Source organism: Haemaphysalis longicornis, unplaced genomic scaffold (genome assembly GCF_048455015.1).
Source record: "Haemaphysalis longicornis isolate Haplotype H1 unplaced genomic scaffold, Haemaphysalis longicornis Haplotype H1 scaffold_4, whole genome shotgun sequence".
Classification (NCBI taxonomy): Eukaryota; Metazoa; Arthropoda; class Arachnida; order Ixodida; family Ixodidae; genus Haemaphysalis; species Haemaphysalis longicornis.
The window spans coordinates 65,088,461-65,110,960 of NW_027526361.1; positions in this window are offsets into that span (position 1 = coordinate 65,088,461).

A 22,500-nucleotide genomic window follows, 5' to 3' on the forward strand; every position below is an offset into this window, starting at 1 on the left:
AAAGCAGGAAAGCAGGACAAAATAAACCGTTACAGTTAGCGCTTGGCTGTCTTTGGTAAATACGTTCATGGCCATACATGAATAAAACCACAATGCGTGTTGAACAAACTTTGCGCGTACACCCTTCACGGCACTCATCGGGTGTGGCCATAATTGTGGTCTAAATGCAGGGGGGGGGGGGTGACACTAGAATCTGGAACTGATATTACGAAAGGATTGCACAAACCCAGTATGCCAGTGCCATACCTACAGGCTGTTGCGAGAATACCTAAGCAACCAACGGCCCAATTCTCCGTCCAAACCGCTAGAATACGAGAATAAACGGCGAAAAAGTTGTATAGCACAACCGTGGCGTCGAGCCAATAAAAAAGTTTGATCTCAAAAATCCAAGATATTGATTTCTTATTACGATCACAAATAATTTTTTGCAAACTCATTCATTTATGATTGATGTTATCTTTATCTGTCTAATAAATTGACGGTCTAAATAAATTGAGCACGAGGACGTCGGTTCAATTCCACGCCACGGCAGCCGCTTTTCTGATGGAGGCGAAAAGCAAAAACGCCCGTGTGTACAAGATTTCGGCGCACGTTAAAGATCCCCAGGAGGTCAGAATTAATCCGGAACCCTCTACTACGGCGCGCCTCACTGTCTGCGTTGCATTTACTCGTGAAAACCGATAATAAATCAATTAATCTTTCTAATAAATTGTCATTTTGGGGACAATGGCGATGCGTCGTGATGCCTGTAAGCATGTATACCACAAACCATCGTCGTGGACAGCACTGTTTGTCAATGGTACTAACGATAATTGCAGGTAATGATGTGTTCACGTAAGGACAGATGTTTCCGCACACCATCTTTTTGTGTGATAATAAAAACTGGCGTCCGTCCTCGTTTTCACCTTTTGTCGACCAATGTTTCACCTTTTGTCGAATCTTCTTATAGGTGGCTACAAAAAAAGATGTACGGAGAGAGATAAACAATCCCAAGAAACTTTTGTGGGTCGTAAAATGCGAGCGGACTCCTGATGAGTACAAATTTACAAATTTTCGGTAATATAAATGCAGTTTTGGGGAGATTCCGCCTTTTTAGCGTTTATATCTTTGGGTTGTTTGGTTGTAAATGCCAGACCTTTAGTGAGGGGAAGACTTGTTAGCACCCGAGAAGTTTCGCAGTCTATAGGTTACCAAATAATGACAAAATATTTAGGTCCTTAAGGAACCTTTCATTCTACACTATAGTTCGCCTGTCGGACAACATTGGCAGAAGGAAAGATATGTCCGGAACCAGTAAGCGCTTTCACGTCCTGACGGCCTCGCCCTATAACGACGAATTGGCCCATGTGACAGACCTTAGAAGTTGCAAGGCTGTACAAATAAAGAGAGAAACCGGCGCACCCAACGCAGATTGCAACATCAGGCTCATGCATAAATTTGTTAATTGCGCCAGAAAGTCGTATATAAGCTTTTGTTGTTTTCTGATTGTTACTACATAGGCCAGTGGGGCCCATGAATCAAATACAGGCTCAGAGTACACCGCCGTACAATCCGGCACGTCGCTGCAGCAGAGAATCCGTAGGTTCAATGTGCAAGGTGTAAATGCGAAGTTGGTTCTGATAAAACTGAAAGTTGTTGCTGTCTGTCACAAATTCACGCGTGCAACGTTTATTTGTATGGTGCAGCTTCTCAATATTGCTCTATAGCATCATAATATGGTAGTATAGTCTATTTCCTGCATGTTTCCTTTGTATTCCCCGAGAGGCCTCAAAATATTCTGGTTCTGGCAGTGGGAGGGGGGGGGGGGGGGGGGTGTCTGTGACTCATCATACTGCATCCTTCAGGACGGAAACCAAAGACGCGCATTCATGCGTCCCAGAGAGCCCGGTCTCCAGCTCAGCGGCAAGTAAATAACAAAGTAAAGTGCCAATGCTACGTGGCCGCCAGAAAATTTCAGCTTTCTCTGGCAGGCCCGCGTAACTTTCACAGTGTCAGGCGACAGACTATTCCAGTATGGAGGCAGACGAAGATAGGCAGCCCGACTGCGGAGGATGTTTTGTGGGCGGTTTTTCTTCCGCTTTAGCGCAGGTATAAAACACCAGCCCGTGCCAAGACCAAGCTGTGTCGTTGGAATGCCCTGATGTCACTGTGGCTTTTGTTCTTGCGTGCATCGTCATTGAGGACCCGCGTCTTTGATGACTCTAATGTGCTCCAAAGTTCTTGAATTTCCGTCTTCGTAATCACAAAGCACGGCCGCTGGATCAAAGCACACAAGGTGCGCTTTGATCCAGCGGCCGTGCACAAAGCCTGGCCTCTACGGAATCAACCCTTCACGGGTAGCCAACTTCGCCGCCGAGACAGCGGTGCATCACCCGGTCGGCGAATATGGGGGGACTTTTGTGTCTTACGTATGCATTGAACTGTTGCTGCTTTTAGTTCACTTGTGCACTTTGTAACATTCGTCGTTAACTCTTGATGTTTGTATCCTTTTTGTAACGTTGACTGTTTCGTATTCGTACTATTTTCAGTTACGTCTTTTTTATGTTTTGTGTTCTTGTGCCTGCACCGTACTTTACGTATTCAAAAATAATTCTCTCTATTTATTTTGGATTCAAGGCTTTGCCTCGTACTTTGTGCTCGTTTCGGCAAAAGGCGTGCTTCAGACGGACACCTGCTCGTTACTGGGGATCACTGGTGTCGACGGGTTTGATTTGCTCGACAGGGATGGCGATCCCATCTTCTCGTCCGCACACCTAGAAACGGTGTCTCTGTCAAAAGGGTCAATTATCTGGGAGATGTAAAAAACGTTTGCCATGATACCCGGCCATGAAAGATAGTATGTCAGCTCTCCTTTTACTGCACTCAACCAGTGTAAAATAGTTTTGGGAGCAATCTTTTTTAAATTCAGCACGTGCCACCGACATGCCCTTTCGCAAGCTTCACGTACAACCCTTCCGCCATTCTCCCCCCTCCCCCCTTTCGAATTTGTTTGTTCTTTTCGTGCTACTTGTAGAATAAAACCAGTTGCTAGTATTCTGTCTTCACGTCAATTTGAACGTACTTGTCGTGTCTGTTTCCGTAGAGTCCTCAGTACAATCCCTTCAAATTAAGATTAAAAATCTCGTTCTTTTTATGTAACATTTTTTGTAACCTGTTCTCGTGTTTTACTTTCACTGATAAAGGCGATGGTATTTTGACTTGCTTCTCTTTCCCTTTTTTGTCGTTCGCAACAAGGAAACGAGACAGATTCCAGCCGGAGGCCTCAAATTTACCTGAAAAGTGAACGAAAACATAACGGGCGAGTCATACAACTGAAACAGGTAAGTAGAAAGGAGTAAACCAGGTATTGGAACAGGCGGCCAATGAACGAGAGAATGATGGCTTTGCTCGGCCGGCTGAGTAGGGATGTATGCGAAGGCGGAAATGAAGCGGCGTTCTTCACTCCCCGCACGGAAGCAGGCCTTGTGCATGCTAGATGCATTCATTTTCCCGCTGCTCTGGGGAGACCGGCCTGCAGACCTAGAGAACCGGGCATGACGAGAAGCGGTTGGTCGCCCGGAGAGTTGTACATATAATGGCTGAAGACTGACTGTGGAAGCTCCGACCGTAAAGTGAAAATGGCGGCGGCGGTCAAATGACGCTTGTAGTGACGAGGATGGTGCCTAGCGCGAGCGGGAACAAATAGGGCGCCGTTCAGTGGTCATCGTCTCTCGCGGTGCGCACAACCACCCTCCCCCAGAGGGGAGCTAGGGGCGCAGAGTCGTTGCTTTGAACAGAGCAAAGCGGGGAGGTTCCTCCGGTTAGTGTCCGAGGATAAATGTTGCAGAGTGCGAAAAGGGGAAAAGCTTTCGAAGAATTTGAGAGACGTCACTGAAAACATGGACACGTTGTAAATGTTTCACCTTATCCTCGGTAGTCATGCGTCGCGGGCGAACGCGACGCTTCGTCTTGAGTCAGCGCAGTGGAGTGGTTGTACCTCCCTGCGTTTGTGAGGATAAAGCAATAGCCGCAGGGAAATAGAGACGTTTAAGTATATATAATGGGTGTTCTGTTTTTTTAGAAATACGAAGCATAACTGCAACCTCGACACAAGAACAAAAATGAAAATGTAAGCAGGGTAGCGAATAGAGGCCGTTGGAGGGCATGATCATACTACTAGAAAAGCCAAAAAGGGACATAAAGGATGAGGAAAAAGTCACTTATAGTAACAAAGGGTGGTTTCACATAAATAGGCGTTAAATGTAGCTGACACCGCTGTGTTCAAGTTGCCTCAGTACTTCACAACTTGACACTTTGATTTCGTATCTATGGCCAGATAAGAGCGTGCGCTGGCCTCTTTTCCTTGTTCTTTTTCTTTTGTTGTTGGCGTATATGTCTTTGTACTCCAAGAAAAGACCTGGAGGCAGGTTGTGTGACCCTGAGGTATCGTTGAACATAAAGCAATCCGTCACTACCCTGACTGCTATTATTTATTCTGCGTGGCTGTATTGGCTGCTAGCAGCTCAAATAAGGCACAAGGGGCTCATAGTGTTAGGGGTAGACGTATTCGTAAAGAATCAACATGAAACTCGCCGGCGTGGTATGCCTGCGTGATCGATTCGGTATCGGCAGTGGGCAGCTGAAGTAGCTGGTCGGTTTATTCGAACGGCAAGAAAGCGCTGCTGGAAATTAGTTCCGGGTACTGTAAACTGTAACGCAGAGAATATTCTGTGGCACCCCCGCCCCCCAACCCCAGTGTACAAGATGGCGTGGCCCCTTCCTCCGAGTTTCTCAGTAATGCGCCTGCGATGCATGTTGCCAATCTCGTGCCGAAATTGGATGCATCGCATTACGATGACGTTGCGCGATTCTTGAAAACTTAAATGACCCTGAATCATTACTTGTTTCATCTAAAAGCTGATTATAACTAGGTACAGAAAGTTCTGCTGACGGAATTGTTGGTACAAAACTGCGTTCCTGAATTCCCTCGAAAAGAGATAGCCCACACTTGAAGTTAAATCATCACCATCATCATCGGCAGCAGCGTACTCAAGTCCAGTGTAGGACGACGGCCTCTCCCATTCACCTCCAACCGCTCCTGGCATGCGCTAATTGAGTTCAGAGTTTACCCCCGGATTTCTTTTTTTCATCGCTTCATCGGATTAGTGGCTTTCCCATCTTATAGGCCGATCTCTTAGTATCCACACGTTACGATAATCGTCCGCAAGATGTCGGTTCGTCTCGCTACATGGCCAGCCCAAGTCCATTTCTTTTCCTTTATTTGAACCATGGTATCTTCTTTCCTAGTTTGTTCTCTGATCCAGGTAGCTCGTTTCCTGTACCTAGGTGTTACTGCTAACATTATTCGCTCCATGGACCGTTGAGCCGACCGAAGTTTGCTTTCTAGCTGTTTAGTAAGGCGCCAAGTTTCAGGTCCGTATGTCATGACGGGCAGTATGCGTTGGTTGCAGATTTTTCTTTTGAGTGACAGAGGTCTCTTATTTTTCACTATTTGGGAGCGCTTACCCAGTGATGCCGAACCCATACCTATTCTGCGCCGGATTTCTCTCTTGTGGTTGGTGTCAGCACAAATCAACTTTGCGTGGTAGTTATATTCTTTCACTTCTAGCGTAACATTTCCTCAGCTGAAGCGGAAGGATTTCGCATAATTATTTCCTATTACTTTAGATTTATTCATATTTATTTTTGTCTCCACAGCCGTGTTTTCTGATTTCCTCAAGAATTGTATGCAGGTGTTCTGCAAACATCTGGCTAACTGGGAAGCTACATCGTGTGTCGTAAGCAGGGTCCGATTGGACATGAAAGTACCCGATCAATGGCAGCGTCATGTTGTTGCACTCCCGGCGCTTTTTTTAAAGAACGTATACGAAAAAAAAAGGAATGATATAACAGGATCTTGAATGTGTGAAAGTGTGCTCCACCTTTTTCAATATCATTACGAAGATGAACGTGCAAAAAAGTTCAACTCGATGTCAGATCCGCCGATGTTATAAGCACCAGTTAGGAATATTTTGGTTCTACAAATTTAGCGCAGATAATTTTGAACATAAGAAACAGTCGATAAAATATTGCAATGTTCTTTCTCCTCTTTTTTATCCCGAACTGAACAAACAGCGAATTATCGCTGTGGTAGAACATATGTTTACTCAAACAGTAATATCTTTGTTTAAATTCCTGCATGAAATTAGGTATGCTACTTTGCCGAAGGGGCGTATGTATTGTGCGCGCCGATTACCTTTGTTCTGACGCTTCACATCATTGTGGGACGAGCTCCTCCTGCACCTTTTGTGTACTTTCATGACGAGCTCGTCCCTGCCTTAATGGCAGAACCGTCCTGCTCAATCCAGGTTACGCGACCATGGTCAAATACAATTTTATCATCTGGGCCATAAAAAGCATCCGTGGGGAGGACATCAGTTTTGGCGGCTGGTCGAAGAGTCGTCTATGTGATTCGCAATTAGGGTTACCGGTGATAGAAGCCCCGGGTTTTGTAGTGATTCTGAGAACAGTCGATATAGGGGCCCGAAATTCCATTTTCGAAGAAAAATCAGCAGAACCCTTCCCCTCCTTTTTTTTCAGTTGAGTTCACCGCAGCCGAGACAAAAGCCAGGGTGTCGGAAGGACCACGCTTCCCAAATACCGGTGAAGTTTAGCTTTACAGCGCTCGTAATCAGTCAATTAACTCGGCAACATCGGTAGCACTAGGGCAGCCGTAGACTGGAAAGCAGCAGATAAGATGGTTTATTACGGGATATAAAGCCTAGAATTGGGGATGAAAAAAGAACAAAAGAAGTCTTTTTGGGTTTGCGACATCTCGCTGCGGGACTACGCGCCCATATTTTAGACTTAACCCCAGGGACGGTAGTGTCCACACGCCAGGGCAATCGCCTGAACTATACATCCCGGTTTCGCGCCAGGGGAAAGCCAGTAAAAATGAAAGAAGGCTGAGGTGGGCCCACTTTTTCCAATATTCCGTCTCCAGCTGGTTGCCCAACCGATGTTTTACATTATATTTTCGTTTTTTTTTTTTCATGGGAATACTTGCACTCTCGTGCCTAAGGTTTCTTACGTGAAAACAAGATTCTCTGGCGTCGTGGTGTCCACACAATGCCAGCGGCTAGTCTTAGACAGAAAATAGAAGGTTGAGGGCAACGATAAGAGAAAATGCCACATCGCATCAACGCCCACTGTGTCTGTTCTCGAGTGCGCAGTTTTATGATGAGAAAACACGCCATACATGAAAAATATTGTCGGGAATGAAAAAAATTGGCCGCGTATCTACAGAGTTCTTGCAAATTTCGTGGAAAGAGGGCAGTGTTCTGCCGCTCCTGCCCCGTAGGTGAGTCTCTTCTCTGCCCCGCCCATCTCTCATGTTCTTCCCCTCCTTTCGATCCTCCCCCGATAAGCACGAAGGAGGTTTGCTAAATTCAATTTAATTTTCCCGCGCTACACTGCTCGTGCCATCTACTGGTCCCTTTTGTTACTGTTTAACTCAAAACACTACCTCGAGGTCCAGGCTCGGGCGAGGTCTTTTCGTATTTTTGGGTCAAAATATTTTTTCACCGCGCAATGCTTTTTGCTATCGCAAATATAAAGCACAAGTGTATTTTAATTAAAGGAACAGTGCGAATAGCAGTTGTCGATTGATGTTTTGCCTCCGATATGCCTAAGGCTTTTAACCATGTTGACAGGTACGAAGTACGTTTTGAGATTGAGTGGTTCAAAGACGTCTTGATTACATAAACGTCTCGTTCAAGACTTACCTGTAACTTTTGGCTGGATGGCTGAATCGAGGAAGAGGCAGGCAGGCAGGCCGGCAGACAGGCAGACAGGCGGACCAAAAACTGGAGCTTTTTTTTTGCCAGAGCCACTGCGCGAACCATAAACTCGGCGGTTGCCGCGAGGGACGCTTTCACTAACGCTCGGCTTTTTGTTGGTATTAAAGCAAAGCTTTCTGCATCTACCAGCCAACGGATCTTTCGTGGCGTGCGGGATAAGAAACTCCCAAGACGGCTGGGGAGGTTGAGGCCGCTTTTCACTCACGGAGCACAATGTAAATGGCGCGGCGATAGGGTGCTATTAACCAGCGTTCCGCGTGCTCACCCCGTCGGGCGCGTGGGCGGGACCCTTCCGTCGGCTTTGCCGTCTGCTATAGCGACGGTGTTGGGCCTGTTTTGGCTCAGCTTCGCGTCCATTGCGCGCTTACTTCGCACGGCTTGATTAACTTGTTCGACAGCACCTCCTGGGTAACCCGGACCCGGCGGAATTAAGTTGACCTACGGCAAAGATGCGTTAAGGATTGGTTTGCAGGGAGGGAAGACATCTGTCCGATAGAGAAACGCCACCTTTTGCTGCTTGTCACGCCACCTGCTTGTCACGAATGGGACTGCGTTTTCTAAGTTACTGAATTCCAATTCGGTTATGTTTTAACAGGTAATACAAAAGATGAATAGAGAAACTGGTTTTGATAAATAGCGATTATAAAAGTTCAGTCGCCTTTCTCTCAATTGTCAAGCTTACGAAACTCTTTAGTTTAAATCTGTATAAATGGGAATTCCTAAGCTCACATGCGGGATAGTTTCCGTGTCTGCGCTTGTGTCGCGTGGTGTTGTAACCCCGAGCTAGCACGTCCGGATGGCTAGGTTTCACTGTCTCACCCTTCGCAACAAGCTCCTCTCCGTTTTGCTTTCTTCCAACGCACGGCCGGGCTAGAGCGGCGGCGCCCGCCGCTCGAGCCCGGCCATGGCCGACGCTGCTGCGTTCAGGACGGCGCACCCTCGAATCCAATCTCTGGTTTCACTCTTTCTGGAGCCACGTGTGTGAATTCAAGTGACGTCGCATGCGGAATTATTGTTGTTGTCGTTCACAGCTTTGCTTTCCAACCACCTTAACAGCGTGGATTGGAGCGAATTTTTTCTTTTTGCGCCTGCAACACCCAACTTACGACCGGTAACAACAGCTTCACTGTTGAAAAAACAAAGCAAAAAAAGGCAAAATCAATTTCAGGGAGCAGGGAGGGGGAGGTAAAAGGGCAAAGTGGTAGCTTCGCGGAATCGCCGGATACGATCTCTGCACAATCAGAACGGCGAACATGAGACGACCCCAGCCAATTGGCTTCACGTAGCTTGAGCTCGGGCTGGCACCGAAATCGAGTTACCTGACCTCTTGCACCACTGGCACCATGGTCTATTACCCTGGAGTCACAGTGCGCCCAAGGCGAACCGGCAGCCTGAGCGGGCACATTTCTGGTTTGTTGCGCCTGTTGAGTGCACGTGTATTTCAAAACAAATCAGGCCTCGTGCTTACGGCTTTATTACGACGGCTAACCTTAATGGAGAGCTTTGGAAGCCAGGCTGCATTGTATTATTGTATTTTTATATTTTTGTATCATTCTGTTTTTGTATTGTTCTGAATGCTTTTAGGATTCACAGCAGGATGGTTGTTGTGTGTGTCGGTGGGAGTGGGCCGAGATTGCCTTCTAGCGCCCTACCAGATGCTTTCATCGCGCGCTGTGCAAATAGACGGCAAAAATAGCGAACTAAAAAGAAACACCTGGTGTATTAATTCAGTTTATTATTTTAAAGGCGGTGCACCACTAATGGCGGCTGGTCATGGTGATTCGCGTTTTTATTCGAGAACTAAGGCGGCCTCGGGGTCGGAAGCTCTGACAATTGTCTGAAATCAAGTTTGCGAAGCTCCACATTTTTTTAATGCAGTCACTGGAATCCGGACTAGTTCATGGTTGAAACAAAAGACACGTAACGAGTTCGCCGCGTAGCCTTCAGTGCGACTCTTTTTCTTGCAGCCGCGTGTTCAAGAAGCAAGGTTGTTTGAACCGACAGCGTGATGTTCGTTCACCGCCAGCCACAAGGAGCTGGCTGGAATGGCATATTTGCGCATGTCAGTTACTAAGCACTAATTTTGTAGCGTAAGCTACACTGGCCGAGGCTGAGCAGTTTCGCGTGTGCCGTGAATGGCCGTTCAGCGCAAGCGCGAGGGACATTGGATTGAATTGACTTGGCTTGGATTGGATTTGATTTGATCGGATTTGATTGGATTTGATTGGATTTGGATTTAGATTTGGATTTGGATTGGATTAAAGTGAATTGTGTTGAGTTGTCTTGCGTCATAGCAGTGACAGACGCGCTGGCGCCCGCGCGTGCCCAGGTGTGCGCCTCAATTGTGAAGTAACCAAGTCTGACGCTGCACCGGAGCCGCTTGATAGCCGTTTCGCGTGGCTCGTGAAGAGCCGTGCTGAGCATGCGCGAGGAGCAGGGACTGGACAGGACTGGACTGGATTGCTGATCCTTAGCTCACGCTACATATATCCTGGCATAGCAGAGGTAAGCCACTACTATTTTTTTACTCTCTTGAATGTTGTAAAAAACAATAAAATCAAAAAACCAATTAATTTACTCCCAACTTTGCAACAAATGCTATGCAAGACTAAATTTATATCGCTTACTCCAATCACTCCTTTCGTAGACACACGATTTGCTAAGGAGCTTCACCCTTAAAAGGAGGCGTTTAAGGCAGAGATGAGCTTCGTCGATGCAATTGACTTAAATTCTCGATCAGAACATTATAATCTTTTTCTATCACAGCTTGTCCTCACCTGAGAGGCCGGGAACGTAGAGCATGTTGGAGGCGGGCTGCTATTGCTCCGGGAGTACATTGGCATGCATCGTACGAAACTCCCTAGTTCGAAATAAGACGGGGTCGTAATTAATGAGAGAGCGTATTGCTTCCAACGTCCTCTATATTTGCTTTGATTTATTTTTAAGCATTATCTGCTCTAATAAAATGTACAAGAAATTTGCGAGAACGGCCGCATTTAGCGACGTTTCACTCTTGGAGGTAGCAAGTGTAGAAGGGATGAGGGGCGAGACAACAACGACAAAAAGGGATACGGGGTTTGGGAGAGAGAGGGGGGGGGGGGGGGGGGGGGGGGGGGGCTTGACTTAGAATAAGCGAATGTTATTGATTGAAGGAAATGGGGACCTCGGTGTTCTGGTAAGTACTAAATATTATTGAATGCATTTTTGGCTCATGTCCTTATCGTTGTTCTTGGGTGGTTATCTCTACACTCGACGACGGTGGTGTTTCCGCCAGAAGGAGCAAAATGGGTAGTGGAGACGCCACCAGCGCTTATTGTTTTTTTTTTCTTTTTTTATTTACTTGCACTGAAGTTAGGCCACTCAGGAAGCTGGGGTGTCGGCGCGGCGCATGAATCGATCATCGACAACAATGATAGATGCTCCGAGTCGTAGCCACGGCCACTTTTTCTTACTGCCTTATCCGAAGCTGCGGCACCGACCTCAATTTTTCTTCGACTCGACAGGACCTTGTGAGAACCTATTTTACCCGCTACCGCTTCTCACGCTGTCTGTCGCCTTCTTCTCTCCCGTGCAACCTTGCCAGCACGACCTACCTCAACCGTAAAATATTAAGTAAGAGTTCGCCATCGTCGTGGAGCCCCACCAACGCTCCTGTCATCAGTGCAAAAAGAATGCCGGTTTAGGAAAATCCAGTGCGCCTTTGACTCGCCCTCTGGGTCTGTGAATTTGGGTTTGAGGAATTACTCACCGGACAGACCTCCTGTGGCACCGCCTTTATTGATTCTGCCCGTTTTACTTGAGTTCTGAAGCCCACTACGAACTGTTATTTAATTTGTTTTCCTAACATGGTTATCCAGGGTATTTCTCCCTGTCACTTGGGCTTGAATCATTCGCTTTCTCCTCCATGGTTTGCGTCGTAAAGGAGCTGAAACAAACAAACAAAAAGAAAATTTTGTAGCCCGTGACTAACCTTCAATAGCCACATTGCCTGATCAATAGCTGCTATCAGGACATCTTCGGCTTTGTTTTTGCTGAGCTGTTGTTCCTCCGACCACATTTGAAAACACCGCGCCCCCTCACCTGCCATCTATGAACAAATAGCAGAAAGACTGTGATGAATGGGGGGCGTGGCACTTTCGGTGTGAGGGTTCCCGTATATCTCTTATTGGAGCTATAAACAACAACTGTACCTCCATGGACATTAGAAAAGCCCAGCGACAGTCGCCGGCGTGCATTCATTGTCCGAAGGTCCAACGAGACGAACGATGCAACGAGACAAAAGATCTAACAGTGGATCTTCTGTCTCGGTGGATCTTTTATCTCGCTAGATATTTATGGTGGATTGGATCTTTTGACTCTGTGGCTCAAATAGATCTACCTTCTCGGTGGATCTTTCATCTCGTTTGATATTGAGGCTCTTCGCATTATTTGAAGGCCTGAAGCACTATAGTCATCTTCAATGCCTGGTTTAGCAAAATAGCGAGAACGACTGCGTTTCTGTTGCGAATATAAAGCTTCGCCTACATAAACGATAGTTTAAATTTAAATGTACCCCCAGCCTTAACCCGATAGAATTAAGTGGTCGTACGGCAAACATAGGTTAAGGAATGCTTTGCAGGGCGGGAAAACACATTGTATAAACCGCATACACACATCTGGCCGCTAGAGAAACGCTACCTTTTGCCCACCGCTTGGCACGAATGGGACTCCGTTTTTTAAATTGGAAAGAGGTATTAGAAAAAGCGAAACTAACAACTGGTTCTGATAAATACCGACCTTAAAAGTTCCCTCAGCTTTCTTGCAACCATAAATCTTACTAAACTAACTAGTTTAAATCGGTATAAATGGGAATCACTAAGCTCATTTGCCAAATTATTTCGGTGTGTGCGCTTGTGTCGCGCAGTGGTGTAGCCCCAAGCTAGCACAGCAGGATGGCTAGGTTCCTCTGTCTCACCCTTCGAAAGACGCTCCTCTGCGTTTTCTTTCTGCCCAAGCACGGTCGGGCGACGGCGGCGGTGCCCACCGACCGCTCTACCCTGGCCGTGACCGACACTGCTGCGTTCGGGACGCCGCCCCTGCGAATTCAAAGTAACGGCTTGCAGAACCTCTCGTTTCACTCTTTGCAGAGCCACGTGTGTACATTTAAGTGACGTTGCATAGGCAATTGTTGTGGGTGTCGTTTAAAGCTCTTTCCAACCGCCTTCACAGCGTGGATTGGCGCCAATTTTTTTTAATGTTCCGTCATCCTGTATCACTGCATGCGGGCGTTTCCCTAACGCGGGTCAAGAGAAGTCCATTTTCTCTTTGTCACGGCGAGAACATGATTGCCGTGGTCGGCAGTTCTAATGACTTACAATGCTTGCACACCCTTTATATGCGAGCGGGCTCGAGATGCGGGTGGTAACACCGGCGATCCCATGACGTGGTGAGGTTGCGTTTTCTGCTCGAAGCCGGTGGTGGTGTGTCGCCGCCCGCTGCGGAAAGACATCTGTCTAGACTACGGAGTAGTCTGAACAGCCAGCTGCCCCCGTTCGCAGACGATGGTTCCGCTGCAGCGCCTCTAAAACGCTCGGAGTAGCCTCGTTCCCGTGCTTGGATGTCTGGCCGTTTTGCGCAGGTGCCTGCGTGGAAACGTCGCGTAAATTGCGCGCCGTATAGGGTGAGATTAAAAGAAATGCGAACAATGGAGCTTCCAGCCTCTGCCGACGCATGCTACACCGTCTGGCTGCAAAGTCGGTAAACAGTGCGCACGCGGAGTTTTTCCAGATCGTTTGAGAGTGTGGCCTACTTTTGTGGGAAATGCTGGATCAAGAAGGGACGCCAGTCATTTTTTAGGCTCCTTTTCACGCTGCTTGACCACTGAGCCGGACAGCGGCTGAAGCCAGCTGCAATTAGCCTGCTGGGCGCTTGGCTACCGATAGTCGATAACCGGCATGCTGGCACACAGCTCGCTTGCATAAAGACCAACGAGAAGTTAAAATGGGAGCACTTCCCGAAGCAAGGAAGGACAGAAGGATGGAAAACTTTAATATAGAAAGCGTCCTGCATGCTCGATTGATTGGAAAGCGTTTACTTCATAAACAGTACAGGTTTGGCCAACACGTGCGCCGAGCATTGCGCTACCTAAAGTGAACAGAAATGTGACCAATTTTTTAATTTGACTTGGCTACCGTGCTCCCTGTAATTGTTGTAGGAATATTCGATACATTCTTCATTGCCGTACCCGACCAGACGCGTATCCAGACTGCGGTCTTTCTGGCAACCAGGTTACATTGGCCAAGATAGGAAGGAGGTGTTTTTTACATGATCTGTGGTTTCGTGGTTTAGTTCTCGGGTGCGTTGGAGAGTCATCGAATTCTCAAAAGGCAAAAATTATGAGACATTCCACTCGGTTAAGGTGGACGACCATCGAAGATCTGATGACACATAATTGTGAACACTGGTATTGTCTCTTTACGCAAGTCGCGCTCCGATTAGTCATTTTTACCCAGGTGAAATCCCCAAGAACTGAGGCGTCTTGGATTGGTTGTTTGAAGATACTTTAACTTGTTCAGGCCAGTTGCACAGCTGCTACATGTGCTTCTGTAGTTTTTTTTTTTTTTGGCCTGTGTTATCAAATAAATAACTCCAGAATGATCACCCTATTCCCGCTTTTTTACTCATGAATGCACATGCATCAGCAAGCCAGTCCCTTGCCTATGTGCCTATCATCTAGAATATTCGAGAGCACAAGCACCCAGCAAGCTCATTGCAACCTTTTCCTGCTCTCCGACGACAGAGCAAGAAAGGCGCCTTAAAATATGTAACCGGCGTCGCTTCTTGGTCAAGCATTTCCTTTAAGGGTAGGCTCCACGTTCATAGGCGACGGAAGAACTGTTTCATGCGCGCAGTTTACTGACTTCAGAGCCAGTCTGGGAAGCATGCGCCGGAGGCTGCGCGCTCCCTTACTGGTATTACTTCTTGTCTCCCTTGTGCGGGGCTATTAAAAGAAATGCGAACAACGAAGCGCACAGCATCCGACGCATGCTGCACCATCTGGCTGCAAAGTCAGGAATCTGCGCACATATACGCCCTCCTTCAAGAGCGTTTCGGAGTGTGGCCTACATTTATGGGAAATGCTTGACCAAGAAGCGACTCCTGTCGTTTATTTTCAGGCGTCTTTTAACGCTGCGTCGCAACTGAACAGGATGATCGTTGAAGGGAATCGTGCCAGCTGCAATCAGCCCGCTGCACGTTTGCTCCCGATTGTAGTGAGTAACATGATGCTCAGTGGCGACAGAGCATAAAAAGACGCCTCAAAATGAATGGCCGGCGTCGCTTCTTTATCAAGAATTTTCCCCTACAATCGGCCACACTCTCAAACACTCTGAAAGAACTACGTATTCGTGCAGTTTACTGACAGTGCAGACAGACGGTGCGGCATATGCGTTGGAGGCAGTGTGCTCCGTTGGTTGTATTTCTTTTATTCCCCCCTCTACCTTCATCGATGGGTGTGCGAGTGTTGCGAATATTTGTAACAGTGGCAGAGACATGGCTCAGGACGTTCCCTGTGGACTATACGATGACTGATACCCGTCGGTTGTGCTGCACAGCTTGCGTCGGTATTCGCTACCCACTGAACCGTGGTGAAAAGAACACTCTTGTTGTTTGGAGCCTTCAAAAGGTGGCAACTGATTATGATTACCATTTCAAAACCAGATGTTCGTGGACAAGTTGGCAATGAAAACTATTTCCCGTGCCGGGAGCTGCAGTGCGCGTAAGGTGTGGTTTTGTGTCAGTCACAGTGGTGATGGAGGAGACTGCAGGTGAGGAGTGGCTGATTGGACATGTTTTGGGATTTGTGCGTTGACTGATCATGATGGTGATGCAAGGAGTGTCCTGTGAAAGTTTTGTGCCGCCGGTTGGCTCAAAGAATAGATCAGCATGAAACCAAGATTCCCGGTAAGCTTACTATTTAAGCATCATGCTACCTTGAATGAATACAGTGTATAATCCGCTCATGGGAAAGTAATAATAGCTTCCATGGCTGCGGCAAACGGGTTAGATAAAAGGCGCATTTGTTTTGGCTGCACTTCGTGAACCTTGTTGCGCTTCTCGTTCCGTGACTGCGTTTGTCAACTTAAGATATATCAGCAAGTAGCAGTGTTAGCACATCTTACGTTTTTGTACCGGTAGTAGAGCCTTCTGTATTGTTGCTATTTGAAAACCGGTTTCTGCATCCGAAAATGGCTCTCACAATTCCTCCCCTATACTTGTACATGTACATGTATGTGGAAACCACATACGTAGCGGACTAGTAGCGATTACGCCGGTGGAGCCGGGGCATGGCGAGGTTCGGCTTTGAGTGCAATGTCATTGTGCCAGGTAAAGTGCTTCCTGAGCGGCGCGCCCACGCTTCGTCCAAGATGTACAGACACCCGGTCGCTTTGCGGGCCTTCATATGGAGGCTGCTCGTTTCTTAGCAGCAGCGCTTCGCAAACGCGAGTGCTCCTGTACAAGGGTTTCAAAAGACCCTAGTCTTGGGCTACTTGAACACGAAAATTTTGCTGTACTTCTGTATATTAAGCGTTTTTTTCCGGAATGAGCCAAATCCACCTTTTTTTTTGTTAGTATTTGTTAGACGTCAAGTTTTTAAACCTCATTTCCTATCACGCATCATGAAATCTGGCCCTATACACCAGCCATGCTCATTGTCGTTTTGTAATTTCACTTTTGTTTTTGCTGACTTTACTTAGTTTTTAAGGTTTCACCCCTCATATATGACTATTGTTTTGGCGCTCTTTGCCGCAGTTGGCCTTGCGCCATAAACATACAACCATCATCATCATGAAATCCACCTAACGAATTTGAGAAAAGAGGCGGAAGTGTGTTACCCTACTTAAATGCAACGCTGTCAAAGCTGTTATATGATATGTTTTACATGCCAGCTAGGGGAAGTTTATGGCAACAAGTAATTAAGCGTTATGTGTTGAATTAGAGCTCCATTGGGCTGATCAGTTTGGATTTAGCTCGTATTGAACTGAAACACTCAAGTTGATGCATTGTTATGAAAAAGTTTTTAAAATTTACTTTTAAAATGCTGTACTGAAGTTTTACGGAAAAGGCAACGAAGATAAGCGACAGGCCTTCAAGAATAGTAGAACTTAAGTTGGAGAAAAAGTGAGTGTTTCAGCGCCATTAGCAGCTCTTTTCGAATCTTTCCGTTGGATAGTTTTATTTGGCACGCCTGAAGGCACTCACGATGCAAGCAAGCTCTTCATTGCCTTGGCATGAATTTCCGAAACGCTTCAAAAGGAGGCTGCTGATATCTCCTTCTTCACCTTAATGGAGTGGTTGGTACACTCAGAGAGGAGTGGGGCGATTTGGTGGGCTTTATAAACGGCGGCTATTTAGTTAAGTACTGAAATGGTAAATATAGGAGTAAAAAATAAATATAACCACATTTATTCCGTAGGGACGGGGAAACGAGATCGTAGTGATTGTTTCACATCACCCGGTTTCATTTCTTTCACTTCATCTCTTCACTTTGTCGTCGACGTCTTGGGATAGATCGTTCGCCGATCTCCTAATTGTGGTCTGAATAATTGATAAGCCAGTTCCGTTAAAATAAAAAAGCGTCATAAAACACGCATGAAAAGTCTGAACAGTCAAGCCAAACGCAAACTCCCATTGGGAAAATGGATTTGGCTTAGTTTTATGCCTAAAACCGCAGGATCTGCCTCATTTTCGATACACACCGAGGTCTGCCTACACGTTTTCAGGGCATTATCTCACCTATTGTCTTGTCACCTCTTTTTTAAGGAAAATTCATGATAAGCTAACTCCGATAAGCTAACTCCTGGGTTTGCGGTCTTATTTGGCCGTTTTTATCGCGTAGCATTATCACGCTTAGAACCACGCTTCGACGGGACTTGTATCAGAGCTTTATCCGCGCTTTTTGTGCATTCGTGGTCCGAACAATCACCGGTCCCATCAAATTCTTACAACGTGTAAAAATGAAGTATACGTTGACGAAATCTTTCCAATCTAGTACCACTATATTTTCATTTATCTTTCTAGCTACAAAATTTTAATTTTCTCACTACAAGAAATTCACCTATTGAAGATATGGCTGTGCAAAAAAAGGTGCCACTACACAGAACATTTTTGTCACCTCAAACCACGTTTAGTTGTTAGAAACATCGGCATACAATAAAACATTTAAAAACATTCAAGATTAAACATTAAAACGTTTTGCTGGCGGTTCTGGTTACTGTACAGAAACATCTTTACTAGCGCAAGTAAAATACACAGGGAACGATACACGGAGAGGCGCGTGCTCCTGCCCGCGTCTCTTTTAAATGCAGAGCATTTCTTAGCCTCGCCTCTTCGTGCGTCGGACGGTGTCAACAGCTCCGCGTCCGCAGCAGGTGCGCCTCTCCTTCCCTCCTCTCTCTCAACAGCAGCTGGCGCGCGCATGCGTCGTAGTCGGCCCGTTCGCTCCGTCGCGGTCTCGGCGTAACAGGTGCGTGATAGCAGCCCAGTGGGGCGTGGAAGGGCGCGCGCTGCTTGCGCATGCGCGCTCTCCCCCCCCCCGTACTGCTCTCCCTCTACTGCGCGCGCTGCAAATATAAAGCGGCTAGCGGTCGCTCGTGCTTCAGTCACTGCGTTGCTCCTTCCTTCCTTGGTTGACGCTCGCTCCCACGTTTACTCGTGTCTGCTACTCCAGCATCACGGAAGAAGCGATGGAAGCAACACTGCCTTCGATCAGTACTGAGGCCGCAATGCTCTGCATTTACTCGTGTTCCCCTCGCGAGAAGGCGCGGGAATTTTTTATTTGTGTCGTTTATTTGCGGTTCTACCCAAGTTTTTTTTTTAAGTTAGAAAAAAAAGTGCTCCTCGCAAAAATTTAAACCGCGTCAGCTCCGCTTCAAGCCTGTGTAGTAAGCACTATATGGAATTGTTCTTTAATCTTAAGTATTTTTATGCAATCAGGAAAACGGGCATCATCATCCAGCCGTAGCCCACAGAGGCCGCCAACAGTGCACTCGCTTCTCGAACTGTGATAAACAAGCCTACAAATACCAGCAGTGATGTCTCATTGGGGCGTATGAAACAAAAGAAGAAAAGCCGAATTGTTGCTTCGCAGATTCGTCCTTCTCACTTTGTTGCGAAGCATTACACGATTGCGGAACACAAATTTCCTGTCAAGATTAGTCTGCTGATAGCAGTCCCTCGTTCGGCCGGGTGTATTTTGTACCCTCCCACCAGTGGCCGCAACGAAGAACGCCCTGCGAGCGCCCAAGAAAAGAATAACACTATCTGTCAAAGGGAGGGAAAAAAAACTAAACACACAATGGGAAGGCCTCAAGCGGTCAATACCGAAACCTTTCTGCGTTGCCGACGTAATTGGCTTTTAATACTGGGTTAAAGGGCAGGCCATTGAAGCGTCGCCGTCGTCAAGTGGCATTTAATAAACGCTTCCGCCAAATTAGAAGGTACCTGCATCGTCGTTTTTTAAACGTTTCTTTTTTTTTCGTACGCCGACCCCTTTCGTTTATTATTATCGAAAACAAGTTCTAAACTTTCGGCAGAACAGGACAATTAAAAATTCCTCCGGGCACTTCAGTTTGCTTCCGTGCTTTAAAGGCGAAAGCCAAGTGATACTCATCAAAGACGTCTTTACAACTATGCATCGTGTTTGCGTCTCCTTCTTTGCTTTCGTGTCTCCCCCCAGCGCGGTGGCTCAGTGGCTAAGGCGTTGTGCTGCTGGGCACGAGGTTGCGGGTTGCGGTCTGATGGAGGCGAAAAGCAAAAACGGCGATGTGTACGAGATTTCGGCGCACGTTAAGATCCCCAGGTGGTCAAAATTAATCCGGAGTTCTCCAGTACGGCGCGCCTCATCGCCTACGTTGCGTCGGCGCGTGAAACCATACAAGCAAAGCTTTCGTGTCTCCGCCTCTTTGCGCGAGTTACAATGATTGATAGGCTGGCGACACTTCACTGCACGGCTTTGCCAAACTCAGCGTTCTCAGAGGCTGAGTGCGCCTGTCCTACTCACGCGCTGTCTCATACACCTGCACGTTTTACGAGGGCAGCACCGCACGCACTAGGCCAAGCCTCGTATATCCGGTGGCAGCGGGGATGAGCTAGCGAAAAGTAAGGTGCTGGGCGTCTGCTGCGGATATACGGTTCAATCCCTATAGATGTCGAACAGGTTTTTGCTGTTTACACCGGCGGACCTTTCCTGTACTCTACAACGCCTGTTTCTCGCACTATTAGGGCACTCGAGATTTCGGCTTAACACATTTTTCCCTCATTCTTCACAGCTTCTGAAAGCTGTTGAATATTGTTGTGTCCTGGAAATTTGAGACGCAAGTTAGCTCCCCACAGGAAGGAGGACTTTATTAGGTGATGCGCCGAGTGGCGGGCACAGCAGGAACGACACCGAAAGCGTGGTCAATAGGGTGACCGCAGTACAAGTACGCCCGCTCCTTTGCCGTCGTCTTCGGTGGTTCATTTTTAGAGCGGGCCGCGTCTCATGGCAGGTACCCACACGGGAAACAGCGGCTATGTCTGGACGGTGGAGATGTGCACGCGACAATATACATTATACGACTTTAAGAAATACTTCCTCGAACTTTTATATTAAAAAGGTAAAAACACAAAGTGGAGAGCCACGGTACTGTTCTTAGGATACTTTTTGATGTTTGGAATAGCATAAACTCTCGGGCATACGGCAAAGACGTCCTCTTTCTTTTTGAAGCAGGAGACCTACACTAACACCTGCGTGTTGACATATTGGCAAAGATGAAAGGCCCCCAGTTGGTCTAAATTAATTTGTAGTTCTGCACCGTATGGCGCACATTATAGCCCGGACGTTGCTGCTGTGCGTAAAAGCCTGGTTTTGGAAAAAAAATTAAAAAACATCCAAGACAACTTGCACTTATGGCGTGCAGCAACATTCCTGAAAAGGCCTTCTTCTGAAAACGAAAGACAAATTACGAGCCATTCCATCCTGTGAAGGTGATTGACCAGTGAAGCTTTTTACCATACGGCTTAGAGATGACAGAATTTGGATGAAAAGTATAAACAAATTTTATTTCTCTCGAGCGTGGATGGTGATCACCTCAAAGAAAGAGTTTTCGTCTGGGACATGACAAATACATGCAATCGAAACCCCAAATTTCGCCGTGGTTAACTGCGGTTACGCCAAGATTGTTGAGCGAAAGCTCTGTTTTCGGGCTGGAGCGCGCAGTGAACGCGCGCAGAATTACCCGGCAAGAGCAAACATACAGGATGCTCGGTGCAGTGTAGCTGTTGGGGCGAACTCGTAGTGAAGCTTAATACAGTCAGGATCTTTTCTTGTACCATTATCTCACGGCACGCAACGTTACTTCGCAGCCCTTCCCACTTCGCGTCCCTTCCTTTCGAAACAGTGAGCGATCGGACGCTTTCACTGCAGAAGCCGTCGCCGCCGCGAATGGAATCGTCCGTCGGTGGCACTTCTTTCGGCGCGAACAACAGCATGTGCAATTGCTGGACCTTGACCTCACTAGGCACTTGCTGGAATGTAGGAGGGACGCTTCCAGGTATTTTCTGGGTTTGTACCTGGAGCAATAAGCTCCACTTCGGACCTAGGGCTTTCAGGATGCCGTGGCCCCCAGCAGCACCCGAAACCAGTCAGACGACTTGTAGTTCGGACTCCGCGCCTGAGCCGAGCAGCACTGCCTCCCACTGCTCCAACGTATAAATGCCAAACGTCTTTTACAGGTCTGGGGCGAGGTGCCGGGGGTACGGGGCTGTCACATCCCGAATCGATATGACGGAGGCAAGCTTTCGCGGATACTTCCGGCAGGCATTTTTATAATATCAACTCAAGGACGGGTGTAAGATGCGGGGTCGGGACATGTGTGACTGTTAAAGTCCCCATGTCGCCGATTGTCGCCTGGTGAGAGAGTGATGTTGCGCCGGGTATTTGAGGAAGCCTTACTGATAGTGCTTAGCTAATTCCTGATACGTAACTAGCCTAACCTTGCTTCTAGGGTAGAGAGAAAGAAAACACGGTTAGTATTGTTAGAGTTTAGAGATTTCTTGAAGGATTGTTGACCAAATGCTGTGAAGAGTTGAGGTGGTTCCGGCAGCTAAACTTTGTAGCCGCCTCATGTCTGTATTCGTTTCCCGCCGAAGACAAATCGGGTGGCACTCATAAGTTAAATATCAGTTAAGTATTGGCGGAGTACACATTGTGCTTCTGGGGAGATTCTACCCGTAGCGAGGGTCAAAGGGCTGTTTTAGAGCCACTGACTATTGTCTTCGCAGGTGTGGAAGAGAGAGCTAATGCAGCGACAATTTCGTCCCTAGTTTCCACGTGTACCATGTACCAGCTCCCGCTCATTTTGATTGGACGTTTCTTGCTGACTAATGGTACTAATAAAGAAGGCCCCTTCCCAATGCCGTGACTAAAAAAAGTGCGAAATTACCTGCGATGAGCGTGTTATTACCCACAACGTTTAGTATTAGGTTACGTATAAGATGATGTTTTATTATTAGCTCCAATTCCACACACACACACGCACGAACGAACACACACGCAGACACATTCGGCGCGCGTAAGGGCAGTAATTATTACAACAGGTGGGACCGCCTTTTCTTTACGAGAACCAATAAGCACCAGTCGGAA